General features: G+C 45.6%; 1 protein-coding gene across 2 annotated transcripts in view; it reads left to right on the plus strand.

The window, feature by feature from the left end:
* The first annotated feature begins 2,857 nt into the window (after window positions 1-2,857).
* The window catches only part of raf1b (Raf-1 proto-oncogene, serine/threonine kinase b), a 70,890-nt gene continuing 59,342 nt past the window's right edge, over window positions 2,858-14,405 (plus strand). Inside the window, exon 1 of one of the 2 annotated variants that reach the window (XM_045704992.1) lies at window positions 2,858-2,961. The gene's annotated coding sequence lies outside the window, so the exon portion shown is untranslated. 2 annotated transcript variants of the gene reach the window in all.

Below are 14,405 nucleotides of genomic sequence, written 5' to 3' on the forward strand. Positions count from 1 at the left end.
ATTGTCTCCAGCACAAGGTGCACCTGTGTAATGATCATGCTGTTTAATCAGCTTCTTGATATGCCACACCTGTCAGGTGGATGGATTATCTTGGCAAAGGAGAAATGCTCACTAAGAGGGATATGAACAAATTTGTGCACCACATTGGAGAGAAATAAGCTTTTGTGCGTATGGAACATTTAGGATATCTTTTATTTCAACTCATGAAACATGGGACCAACACTTTAGATGTTGCATTTTTATTTTTGTTCAGTTTATTTTACTGTACAGCCTTACCTATGGATTGTGGATCAAGGAAATGGGTTATCAGTCTACTCAGTGACACCCACAGAACACAACTGTGAAGAGTTCAACAAATATTAGCATCGTAGCTCTTATTGCAGGCATCTGAAACCACTGTGAATTGAGCAACATTAAGCTCACCAGTCACCCTACTACGTGTATTGAACATTCATACCTATGAATGTCAATATGCACCATAGGCTGATTCGGGAGGTGACTTCCCACAGTCAAAGTTCCGCAATAAGAGCTACAACAGTAATATTTGTTGAACACTTCACAGTTGTGTTCTGTGGGTGTGACAGAGTAGACTGATACGTTGGACTAGTAACCGAAAGGTCGCAAGTTTGAATCCCTGAGCTGACAAGGTACAAATCTGTCGTTCTGCCCCTGAACAAGGTAGTTAACCCACTGTTCCTAGGCTGTCATTGAAATAAGAATTTGTTCTTAACTGACTTGCCTGGTTAAATAAAGGTAAAAATAAATGTTGCCTAGTCACTTTACCCCTATTATTGACTAGGTACTGGTACTCAGAGTCCAGTGTGTGGGTAGAGTACAGTGTGTGCAAAAAGAGTAAGTGCAAAAAGTTAACTATTTAGCAGTCTTATTGTTTGAGGGTAGAAGCTGTTCAGGAGCCTTTTGGTCCCAGACTTACTGCTCCGGTACCGCTTGCCGTGCAGTTGCAGAGAGAACAGTCTATGACTTGGGTGGCTGGAGTCTTTGACAGTTTTTAGGGTCTTCCCCTTGACGCCTTCCTTCCCCTAATACAGCCAGTGTGGTATCAACAGATTTAAAAAAATGTTTTGGTTAAATTAATTAATTATTGTCTTTTTTCTTTACATTTTATTTAACAACATTCCATAGTTGTTTAGCATTATCTAGTCCAATTACATGATTCCACTATTTATATCCATTTGCATCACTTTCACTTTCAATGTATTTATTTGTGTTTTATTCATTTATTTTTTACCCATTTTGAGGAACTTTACTTTGTAGGTGAACTGCAAAATCCACTATTGTGGCTAATCCTTATTGTGGCTAGCTTCCACTATTGTGGCTAATCCTTATTGTGGCTAGCTTCCACTATTGTGGCTAATCATTATTGTGGCTAGCTTCCACTATTGTGGCTAATCATTATTGCGGCTAGCTTCCACTATTGTGGCTAATCATTATTGTGGCTAGCTTCTTCTATTGTGGCTAATCCTTATTGTGGCTAGCTTCCACTATTGTGGCTAATCATTATTGTGGCTAGCTTCCACTATTGTGGCTAATCATTATTGTGGCTAGCTTCCACTATTGTGGCTAATCATTATTGCGGCTAGCTTCCACTATTGTGGCTAATCATTATTGTGGCTAGCTTCTTCTATTGTGGCTAATCCTTATTGTGGCTAGCTTCCACTATTGTGGCTAATCATTATTGTGGCTAGCTTCCACTATTGTGGCTAATCCTTATTGTGGCTAGCTTCCACTATTGTGGCTAATCATTATTGTGGCTAGCTTCCACTATTGTGGCTAATCCTTATTGTGGCTAGCTTCCACTATTGTGGCTAATCCTTATTGTGGCTAGCTTCCACTATTGTGGCTAATCATTATTGTGGCTAGCTTCCTCTATTGTGGCTAATCCTTATTGTGGCTAGCTTCCACTATTGTGGCTAATCATTATTGTGGCTAGCTTCCACTATTGTGGCTAATCCTTATTGTGGCTAATCATTATTGTGGCTAGCTTCCACTATTGTGGTTAATCCTTATTGTGGCTAGCTTCCACTATTGTGGCGAATCCTTATTGTGGCTAGCTTCCACTATTGTGGCTAACCCTTATTGTGGCTAGCTTCCACTATTGTAGCTAATCCTTATTGTGGCTAGCTTCCACTATTGTGGCGAATCCTTATTGTGGCTAGCTTCCACTATTGTGGCTAATCCTTATTGTGGCTAATCATTATTGTGGCTAGCTTCCACTATTGTGGCTAATCCTTATTGTGGCTAGCTTCCACTATTGTGGCTAATCATTATTGTGGCTAGCTTCCACTATTGTGGCTAATCCTTATTGTGGCTAATCATTATTGTGGCTAGCTTCCACTATTGTGGCTAATCCTTATTGTGGCTAGCTTCCACTATTGTGGTGAATCCTTATTGTGGCTAGCTTCCACTATTGTGGCTAATCATTATTGTGGCTAATAATTATTGTGGCTAGCTTCCACTATTGTGGCTAATCATTATTGTGGCTAGCTTCCACTATTGTGGCTAATCATTATTGTGGCTAGCTTCCACTATTGTGGCTAATCATTATTGTGGCTAATCATTATTGTGGCTAGCTTCACAAATGTGAATATACACACTTCTAAAGATTACATTTATTATATCAAGTTGCCACGGCCTCGTCATGTTGAGATAGTCTACACTACAGAACATACAGGAAATCTTATTAAAAGGCAAGAAGTGGTCTCCAGGTTTGTCTTTCCGTCCCGGGACAGGACATGACCTTCTAGCTCGGGTTAGAAACCTGTGAGTTGTCTTGGAGATCGTGGGATTAGCGGCTGTAGCGTGTCATCGCCTTGACAACGAGGGCCTGGACTCCACCGCTTCTCATTGGTGGGGATTTGCTGATAGGATGACGTCACCAAGTCTCCCCCTTCTTCCCGGAGTGATAGTCATGGCGGAGTTACACTTTCCTAACTTTCTGTGGTGAGTACAGTGTCTGTGATACTCTTTTTTTTTGGGCTCAGAGTTAAATCCAACGTTTCCTTTTTCAATCGCTTCAATTTCAGGCGTTAGATTTTAATGAAGGGTTTTGGTTGTTTGTTTTACACTGGATCTTGTTTCACTTTATTTGTGCATTGTCCTTTTTGTTTGTAGCGCGACACTAGACTCGCAATGCTCCAAGGTTTACAATGTTTTCAACAATGTAACGTTATCGCTGCTGCGAGCAAAGCGTTTTTAAACCTTTAACAAGCTCTAGGCCGATTCCAGGCTAGATTTAGTTTAAATGTATACTTTAGTTTGAATATGTTAGTTACAGGCTACTAAAGATAAACGTGCCAACGGTTTCTATTGAAGTCATGTCAGCCCATGTGAGTAGGCCTGTTTATCTATTTGTTGTAACAATAAAGACGAACAATAGTGTCATTAGTTATACTAGTCTGCTGTCTGTAGTGGTAGCGTCTTCCTCTCTCCAACTTGACATTACTTTCATAAAGTCAATTGGCTACGAAATGAGAGATTTAACACACCAGTTGTGTGTTTTTGTTTAGTCACAAACACACGGTGGCAATTTACTTGCTGTCTTACAAATTGGTGGATGATACGTCCATTTTTAATATTCGTAAGTGTATTTCTATAACAGAAAAGCATAAGATAACAGCACAGGTCTATATGCATTTAGTTATTGAAAGTTGACTGACAGAGATAATGTAGGTTTGTTTCACAGAGTTGGCAGGTGTTAAGTGTAAACTAATGCAACACATGATGCATTATATTGTCAAGTCATTGGCTACGAATAGACCAGATTATCTTTTACCCCCAACCTGGATGATGTTCATTGACCAGATCATTTTCTACCCCCAACCTGGATGATGTTCATTGACCAGATTATCTTCTACCCCCAACCTGGATGGCATTGTTTGCGATTATGCCACTGATAACTATTGTTTTTATAACTACTTAGTGCATACAAAAAGCTGTTTTTTTAAAGTAGCAGAAGTTTGTAATGTTATATAAACATTATATTAAAACAATCTGAATATTCCTTGTTACCTAATGTGGATTAGGTTCAGTTGATACAAAGTCCCTGTGTTAATCTGTTAATTTCCAATTTCACCTCAACCCTAACTCCTCCACAAATACAAACAGTCAATTTAACATTTGGAGGAAAACTTGTCTTGGGGGGGATTCTGCATAATGATTAGACCCACTGGTTGATGCTTATTTATAAACCCTCTTAGGCTTCACTCCCCCCTATCTGAGATACCTACTGCAGCCCTCATCCTCCACATACAACACCCGTTCACTCCCCCCTATCTGAGATACCTACTGCAGCCCTCATCCTCCACATACAGCACCCGTTCACTCCCCCCTATCTGAGATATCTACTGCAGCCCTCATCCTACTGCAGCCCTCATCCTCCACATACAGCACCCGTTCACTCCCCCCCCATCTGAGATACCTACTGCAGCCCTCATCCTCCCCATACAACACCCGTTCACTCCCCCCATCTGAGATATCTACTGCAGCCCTCATCCTCCACATACAACACCCCTTCACTCCCCCCTATCTGAGATATCTACTGCAGCCCTCATCCTCCCCATACAACACCCGTTCTGCCAGTCGCATTGTTTATTTATTCATTATTTAACTAGGCAAGTCAGTTAAGAACAAATTCTTATTTTCAATGACAGCCTAGGAACAGTGGGTTAACTGCCTTGTTCAGGGGCAGAACAACAGATTTTTACCTTGTCAGCTCGGGGTTTGATCTTGCGACCTTTCGGTCACTGGCTCAATGGTCTAACCAATAGGCTACCTGCCGCCCCTGTTAATGTTTTAGTGACGGGGCAGTATTCTGAAATTCTGATGAATGACGTGCCCAAATTAAACTGCCTACTACTTGGGCTCAGAACGTAGGATATGCATATTATTAGTAGATTTGGATAGAAAACACTCTGAAGTTTCTAAAACTGTTTGAATGATGTCTGTAAGTATAACAACTCATATGGCAGTCAAAAACCTGAGAAAAAATCCAACCAGGAAGTGGTTTATAGTTTTTCAAGACTGGGCCTATTCGGTATACAGTGACTAAGGGTTCATTGTGCACTTCCTAAGGCTTCCACTAGATGTCAACAGTCTTTAGAAAGTTGTTTCAGGCTTCTATGGTGAACAGAGGGCGAACAAAGGAAGTTGGAAGTTGTTGACTCAGGAAAGGACATGGCCTCAATTGCGCGAGTTCACGTGAGAGGTAGCTGTGTTCCATTACATTTTTGAAGACATTTGAATCGTCCAGTTGGAATATTATTGAACCTTTTATGTTAAAAAGGTCCTAAAGATTGATGCTATACATCGTTTGACATGTTTCTACGAACGTAAATAGAACTTTTTTTGACTTTGTCGTGAAATTTTCGGCGCGCTTCCTACATTTGGAGTAGCTTACTGAACGAGCTAACAAAGAGGACATAAATGATGGACTTTATCAAAACAAAACAACATTTATTGTGGACCTGGGATTCCTAGGAGTGCATTCTGATGGAGATCATCAAAGGTAAGTGAATATTTATAATGCTATTTATGATTTTATATGACTCCAAAATGGCGGGTATCTGTATTGCCTGCTGTTGTTTTCTGAGCGCAGTACTCAAGAGGTCATAGGATTTCCCAATGGTGTTCTATGGGAATCCCTATTTATAAGGAACCTGGTTGCAGTTCCTATGGCTTCCACTAGATGTCAGCAGTCTAGAAATTGGTCGATGTTTTTCTTTTGAGAAATGAAGAAGTTGGGCTATTCATTCCATGTGTCACTCTGAAGGGCCCTACTATTTTGGTGCGAGTTAACAGGAAAGCGCTCCGTGTTATTTTTCTTCGGTATTGGAAACAGATTATCCCGTCTTAAATTTGATCGATTATTTACATTTTAGGATACCTGAGGTTGGATTAGGAGCGTTGTTTGGAGCAAGTTTACAGGTAACTTATTAGATACTTTGTAGTCATGTTGGGCGAGTTGGAACAGGTGTTTTTCTGAATCAAACGCGCCAAATAAATGGGCATTTTGGGGATATAAAGAAGGAATTTATCGAACAAAACGACCATTCATTGTATCACTGAGACATTTGGGATTGCAAAAAGAAGATCGTCAAAGGTAAGGCATTTATTATATCGTTATTTCTGACTTTTGTGTCGCACCTGCCTGGTTGAAAAATAATTTTCATGTGTTTGTATGCGGGGCGGTGGTCCTCAGATAATCGCATGGTCTGCTTTCGCCGTAAAGCCTTTTTGAAATCTGACACAGCGGCTGGATTAACAAGAAGTTAAGCTTTATTTTGATGTATTGCACTCATATTTTTGTGAATGTTGAATATTGATATTCCTGTAGTTAAAATTTGGCGCGCTGCCATTTCACTGGATGTTGGCAAATCGATCCCGCTGAAGGGATTGGCGCGTGAAGGGATCACTAACAGGTTAACTGACCTGCCTAGATAAATACATTAGAAGTCTTGGGCTGTAGAGGTGGAAGACAGAGAGGTGGGCCTTCCATTGAAAGTGAATTCTTGTCATATTTCTCTTCAGGTTCATAGGCCTTTTATCTGTCTGTTTGGTATTCAGACGGACCAGAGGGGAGCTGAGTAAACATTGAGTGGAGAGTTTGACCCTCTGCCTCATATATGAGAGGATATCTGCCTTCTACTGCTCATGATGTCTCAGATTCATATCTCAGGAGACTGGCTGGGCTGGGCTTGGAGACTGGCTGGGCTGGGCTTGGAGACTGGCTGGGCTGGGCTTGGAGACTGGCTGGGCTGGGCTTGGAGACTGGCTGGGCTGGACTTGGAGACTGGCTGGGCTGGGCTTGGAGACTGGCTGGGCTGGGCTTGGAGACTGGCTGGGCTGGGCTTGGAGACTGGCTGGGCTGGGCTTGGAGACTGGCTGGGCTGGCCTGTGCCGGGAGATTGAGGGTCCGGTCCGGGAGAGAGGAGAGGGGCTGGTTTACTTTCTGAAAATTGGGTCAGGCTGTATGAGTGAAACTAGGTTACAGTGTGAATGACTTCAACCTGTGACAGCCCAGATGGCCACACATGGGCAGTGGTGTTTTTATTTTTACCCTACAGTTGACCCACTTTTGTAGAAAAATCCATTGAAAGAATAGGAAGCGTTACTTTTTTCACTGCAACTGGCCATCAGAATTGACCCACCTGTTTTTTTTACCACTGCATCTCTGCACACAGGGTGGGGGAAGTTGTTTTACTAGTTTGGATAGAATAAAGACAGAAGGAATGTTACTCTTATCAGCAGTCAGAGAAAGTGTACTGGTATGTGTTGGAATGTATTATGTCCAGAGTGATAAAGCCTAATGTCTCTCTGTTGTAAGCTCACTGCAGGGAGAGTGGATGGGCTGGTTTGCATCCTGTAAACGGGGTCAGTGTGTGTATATGAATGAGCAACTGTATTTCAATGTTATTGACTATTACCTGTGACAGCCAAGGTAGTGCTCAGGAACCCAGTGGTGTTGCCTCTGACTTCACATAGCTGACCAGTAGGTTGTAACCAACCTGACATGGCCAACTAACATGGCTGTTCACATCCCTACCCCTCTACGGTAACATGGCTGTTCACATCCCTACCCCTCTACGGTAACATGGCTGTTCACATCCCTACCCCTCTACGGTAACATGGCTGTTCACATCCCTACCCCTCTACGGTAACATGGCTGTTCACATCCCTACCCCCTCTACGGTAACATGGCTGTTCACATCCCTACCCCTCTACGGTAACATGGCTGTTCACATCCCTACCCCTCTACGGTAACATGGCTGTTCACATCCCTACCCCCTCTACGGTAACATGGCTGTTCACATCCCTACCCCTCTACGGTAACATGGCTGTTCACATCCCTACCCCTCTACGGTAACATGGCTGTTCACATCCCTACCCCTCTACGGTAACATGGCTGTTCACATCCCTACCCCTCTACGGTAACATGGCTGTTCACATCCCTACCCCTCTACGGTAACATGGCTGTTCACATCCCTACCCCTCTACGGTAACATGGCTGTTCACATCCCTACCCCTCTACGGTAACATGGCTGTTCACATCCCTACCCCTCTACGGTAACATGGCTGTTCACATCCCTACCCCTCTACGGTAACATGGCTGTTCACATCCCTACCCCTCTACGGTAACATGGCTGTTCACATCCCTACCCCTCTACGGTAACATGGCTGTTTTTGTTACCTGTAACTTGCCTCTAGAACTTACCTTTAACTGATGTTTGAAGAGAGAGAGTTAGTGGGAGGAACATGAACAAAGTTCCTTCTCAGCTCTATTCCCAACACGGCTGACGGGCTGGCTGGCTGACGGGCTGGCTGGGGGGCTGGCTCGCTGGGGGGCTGGCTCGCTGGGGGGCTGGCTGAAGGGCTGGGGGGCTGACGGGCTGGCTGGGGGGACGGTGGCTGAAGGGCTGGCTGGCTCTCTGGCGGGCTGGCTGGCTGAAGGGCTGGCTGGGGGGCTGGCTGGCTCTCTGGCGGGCTGGCTGGGGGGCTGATGGGCTGGCTGAAGGGCTGGGGGGCTGGCTGGGGGGCTGACGGGCTGGCTGGGGGGCTGGCTGAAGGGCTGTGGGGCTGGCTGGCTGCGGGCTGGCTGTGGGGCTGGGGGGCTGGGGGGCTGGGGGGCTGGCTGGGGGCTGACGGGCTGGCTGGGGGGCTGGCTGAAGGGCTGTGGGGCTGGCTGGCTGACGGGCTGGGGGGCTGACGGGCTGGCTGTGGGGGGCTGGCGGGCTGGCTGAAGGGCTGGCTGGGGGGCTGGCTGGGGGCTGACGGGCTGGCTGACGGGCTGGCTGACGGGCTGGCTGAAGGGTTGTGGGGCTGGCTGGCTGACGGGCTGGCTGTGGGGCTGGGGGGCTGGGGGGCTGATGGGCTGGGCTGAAGGGCTGGGGGGGCTGGCTGGGGGGCTGGGGGGCTGATGGGCTGGCTGTGGGGCTGGGGGGCTGGGGGCTGGCGGGCTGGCTGAAGGGCTGGTGCGGGCTGGCTGGCTGACGGGCTGGCTGGTGGGGCTGGCTGGGGGCTGGGGGCTGATGGGCTGGGGGGCTGATGGGCTGGCTGAAGGGCTGGGGGCTGGCTGTGGGGCTGGGGGCTGGGGGCTGATGGGCTGGCTGTGGGGCTGGGGGGCTGATGGGCTGGCTGAAGGGCTGGGGGGCTGGCTGGGGGCTGACGGGCTGGCTGGGGGGCTGGCTGAAGGGCTGTGGGGCTGGCTGGCTGACGGGCTGGCTGTGGGGCTGGGGGCTGACGGGCTGGCTGGGGGGCTGACGGGCTGGCTGAAGGGCTGGCTGGGGGGCTGGCTGGGGGGCTGACGGGCTGGCTGGGGGGCTGGCTGACGGGCTGGCTGTGGGGCTGGGGGGCTGAAGGGCTGGCTGGGGGGCTGGCTGACGGGCTGGCTGTGGGGCTGGGGGGCTGAAGGGCTGATCGCCTGCTACTATCACTGCTTTTTTTCCCCCCCTGCTTTCCCCTCTCTGTTGTCAGGTCTGTTTTGTAGCTCTCTGTCCTCAGTGTCTTGTTGTTTTTGAAATGGATCATAAGGTTCCTGCTATAAGCAGCCTACACACACACACACACTAGGCCTGATAATTGCCCAGGACTTCACAATATATCACGACACGTAGGTGCCGATATGATGCGTATTATGATTATTCTATATGTATTGCGATTAGGGTTGCACATTCTGGGGAATATTCAGAGGTGGGAACTTTCCATGGGAATTAACGGGAATATATGCAAATTAATACTATTTAAATGTAGCTGTTTGTTGCGTTGGATATATTTACCATATCATATGGAGAAAGAAACATAAACCTTTTACCTTATCATAAGTAGACATAATTGCAAATGATTAAATCCTTAATTGCAAATGATTTAAAAAACAATTTAGTTATTAATTGAACTTAAAATGAGTTGACTCTTCACATGGGATGATTTCACTGAACAACAAAAGAAAGGGAATATTGAATGATCCCCAATGATCCATCGCATCTCCCAAAAATGTTTTCAACATAATCTGTAAAATTTTAGTCTAGAAACTAAAGCTTTGGTTGTCTTCCTCTCAGGCTTCCATGTCTTCTCCCTGGACCTCCTCAATGTCCACCTCTTGAACATCAGACTCTGAGGTCTCATCTTCACTGTCACTTTCCAACCTTGTTGAGGATGGCACGTTGTAGGCTCTAAAAGCCTCAAATTTGCCCGGATGGCCACCAACTTTTCAATCCTTTTTTTGGTCAGCCTGTTGCGTGCTTTGGTGTGTGTGTGTGTTCCCAAGCAAGGACCAGTTGCGCTCTGAGGTGGCTGATGTTGGTGGGATTTGGAGGAGGATGATGGAGACAACAGGGGAAAGAGCCTCAGATCCACAAAGTCCCTTTCACCAGGTGGCTGATGAGATATGTTGGCACGACTGCCATATCTCCATCCCAAAGCCCTTGCTTGGAAGTGTACTTCACCAGACTGCCATATTGCATCTCCATCTCCATCCCAAAGCCCTTGCTTGGAAGTGTACTTCGCCAGGCTGCCAAGAACCTTGCCCTCATCCAGGCCAAGGTGGCGAGACACGGTAGTGACGACACCATAGGCCTTGTTGATCTCTGCACCAGACAGGATGCTCTTGCCAACATACTTGGGGTCCAACATGTACGCTGCGGCGTGTATGGGCTTCAGGCAGAAGTCTTCATGCTTTTTGATGTATTTCAGATCTGCAGTTTCCTCTGCTTGGAGCAACAGTGAAGTGGGCATGGCAGTATGGATTTCTTCTCTTACATCTGCAAGCAGAGTCTGAACATCAGACAGGATGGCATTGTCTCCCTCAATCTGTGCAATTGCTATAGGTTTCATGCTGCTTACCACTCTCTCCCAAAATACATCATCCAGGAGGATTCTCTTGATGGGGCTGTCCATATCGGCAGACTGTGATACGGCCATTTCTTGGAGAGACTCCTTCCCCTCCAGGAGACTGTCAAACATGATGACAACACCACCCCAACGGGTGTTGCTGGGCAGCTTCAATGTGGTGCTCTTATTCTTCTCACGTTTATTTTATTTATTTAACCAGGAGTTAAGGCAATAAATAGGCCATAGTGGCGAAATAAGTACAATTTAGCAATTAAACACTGGAGTGATGCATGTGCAGAAGATGAATGTGCAAGTAGAGATACTGGGGTGCAAAGGAGAAAAAATTTATAACAATATGGGGATGAGGTAGTTGGATGGGCTATTTACAGATGGGCTATTTACAGATGGGCTATGTACAGGTGCAATGATCGGTAAGCTGCTCTGATAGCTGATGCTTAAAGTTAGTGAGGGAGATATGAGTCTCCAGCTTCAGTGATTTTTGCATTTCGTTCCAGTCATTGGCAGCAGAGAACTGGAAGGAAAGGCAGAGTTGGCTTTGGGGATGACCAGTGAAATATACCTGCTGGAGCGCGTGCTACGGGTGGGTGCTGCTATAGTGACCAGTTAGCTGAGATGAGGTGGGGCTTTACCTTGCAAAGACTTATAGATGACTTGGAGCCAGTGGGTTTGGCGACGAGTATGAAGTGAGGGCCAGCCAACGAGAGAATACAGGTCGCAGTGGTGGGTAGTATATGGGGCTTTGGTGACAAAATGGATGGCACTGTGATCGACTGCATCCAATTTGTTCAGAAGAGTGTTGGAGGCTATTTTGTAAATGACATCGTCGAGGATCGGTAGGATAGTCAGTTTTACGAGGGTATGTTTGGCAGCATGAGTGAAGGATGCTTTGTTGTGAAATAGGAAGCCGATTCTAGATTTAATTTTGGATTAGAGATGTTTAATGTGAGTCTGGAAGGAGCGTTTACAGTCTAACCAGACACCCAGGTATTTAGTTGTACACATATTCTAAGTCAGAACCGTCCAGAGAAGTGATGCTGGACGGGCGGGCAGGTGTGGGCAGCGATCGGTTGAATAGCATGCATTTACTTTTACTTGCATTTAAGAGCAGTTGGAGGCCACGGAAGGAGAGTTTTATGGCATTGAAGCTCATCTGGAGGTTAGTTAACACAGTGTCCAAAGAAGGGCCAGAAGTATACAGAATGGTGTCATCTGCGTAGAGGTGGATCAGAGAAGCAGCAAGAGCGACATCATTGATATATACAGAGAAAAGAGTCGGCCCGAGAATTGAACCTTGTGGCACCCCCATAGACTGCCAGAGGTCCGGACAACAGGCCCTCCGATTTTACACACTGAACTCTAAGTAGTAGTTGGTGAACCAGACGAGGCAATCATTTGAGAAACCAAGGCTGTAGAGTCTGCCAATAAGAATGCAATGATTGATAGAGTTGAATGTGTTGGCCAGGTCGACGAATACGGCTGCACAGTAATGTCTCTTATCGATGATGGTTATGATATTGTTTAGGACCTTGAGCGTGGCTGAGGTGCACCCATGACCAGCTCTGGAACCAGATTGCATAGTGGAGAAGGTACGGTGGGATTTGAAATGGTCGGTAATCTGTTTGTTAACTTGGCTTTCGAAGACCTTAGAAAGGCAGGGTAGGATAGATATAGGTCTGTAGCAGTTTGGGTCTAGAGTGTCTCCCCCTTTGAAGAGAGGGATGACCGCGGCAGCATTCCAATTGAACTTGATGATCCTTCACATACCTAACCATTTCCTTTGCTTTCTTGTAGAGTGTATCCATTGTTTTCAGTGCCATGATGTCCTTGAGGAGCAGATTCAATGTATGAGCAGCACAGCCAATGGGTGTGATGTGAGGGTAGGACTCCTCCACTTTAGGCCAAGCAGCCTTCATGTTCACAGCATTGTCTGTCCCCAGTGCAAATACCTTCTGTGGTCCAAGGTCATTGATGACTGCCTTCAGCTCATCTGCAGTGTAGAGACCGGTGTGTCTGTTGTCCCTTGTTTCTGTGCTCTTGTAGAATACTGGTTGAGGGGTGGAGATGATGTAGTTAATTATTCCTTTCCCACGAACATTCGACCACCCATCAGAGATGATTGCAATGCAGTCTGCTTTCTCTATGATTTCTTTGACCTTCACTTGAACTCTGTTGAACTCTGCATCCAGTAAATGAGTAGATAAAGCATGTCTGGTTGGAGAGGTGTATGCTGGGCGAAGAACATTCAGAAATCTCTTCCAATACTCATTGCCTGTGAGCATCAGAGGTGAACCAGTTGCATACACAGCTCGAGCAAGACATTCATCAGCATTTCTCTGACCACATTCCTTCATTGAGGCAAAAACACTTCTGATTCCAGGAGGACCGTGAGCTGTTGATATCGATAAGGTGTCTGATTCATCATTTTCACCTCCAATAGAAGTAGAGGGACTTTAGTCAGAGGTTGCTTGTTGTGAGAGCTGAGGGAACTTTATGCACTTGGCCAGATGATTCTGCATCTTTGTTACATTCTTCACATATGATTTGGCACAGTATTTGCAAATGTACACCGCTTTTCCTTCTACATTAGCTGCAGTGAACTGTCTCTACACATCAGATAGTGCCCGTGGCATTTTCCTGTAAAGATTAGAAATAATGTGTAAAAAAACAACAAATACAATTCCATGTACAGATGCTATTTATCAGTTAGATTAACCTCTCTGGGGTCGGCGGGACGAAATCGTCCCACCTACGTAACAGCCAGTGGAATCCTGTGGCGCGATATTCAAATACCTTAGAAATGCTATTACTTCAATTTCTCAAACATATGACTATTTTACAGCATTTTAAAGACAAGACTCTCGTTAATCTAACCACACTGTCCGATTTCAAAAAGGCTTTACAACGAAAGCAAAACATTAGATTATGTCAGCAGAGTACCCAGCCAGAAATAATCAGACACCCATTTTTCAAGCTAGCATATAATGTCACAAAACCCAAACCACAGCTAAATGCAGCACTAACCTTTGATCTTCATCAGATGACACTCCTAGGACATTATGTTATACAATACATGCATGTTTTGTTCAATCAAGTTCATATTTATATCAAAAACCAGCTTTTTACATTAGCATGTGACGTTCAGAACTAGCATTTCCACCGAACACTTCCGGTGAATTTACTAAATTACTCACGATAAACGTTCACAAAAAACATAACAATTATTTAAAGAATTATATATACAGAACTCCTTTATGCAATCGCAGTGTCCGATTTTAAAATAGCTTTTCGGTGAAAGCACATTTTGCAATATTCTGAGTAGATGGCTCCATCACGGGCTAGCTATTTTGACACCCACCAAGTTTGGTACTCACCAAACTCAGATTTACTATAAGAAAAATTGGATTACCTTTGCTGTTCTTCGTCAGAATGCACTCCCAGGACTTGTACTTCAATAACAAATGTTGGTTTGGTTCCAAATAGCGGCGTTTTGTTGTGCGTTCAAGACACTATCCGAAGGGTGACGCGCCCGGCGCGTTTCGTGA

This window comes from Salmo salar, chromosome ssa22 (genome assembly GCF_905237065.1).
Source record: "Salmo salar chromosome ssa22, Ssal_v3.1, whole genome shotgun sequence".
NCBI lineage: Eukaryota > Metazoa > Chordata > Actinopteri > Salmoniformes > Salmonidae > Salmo > Salmo salar.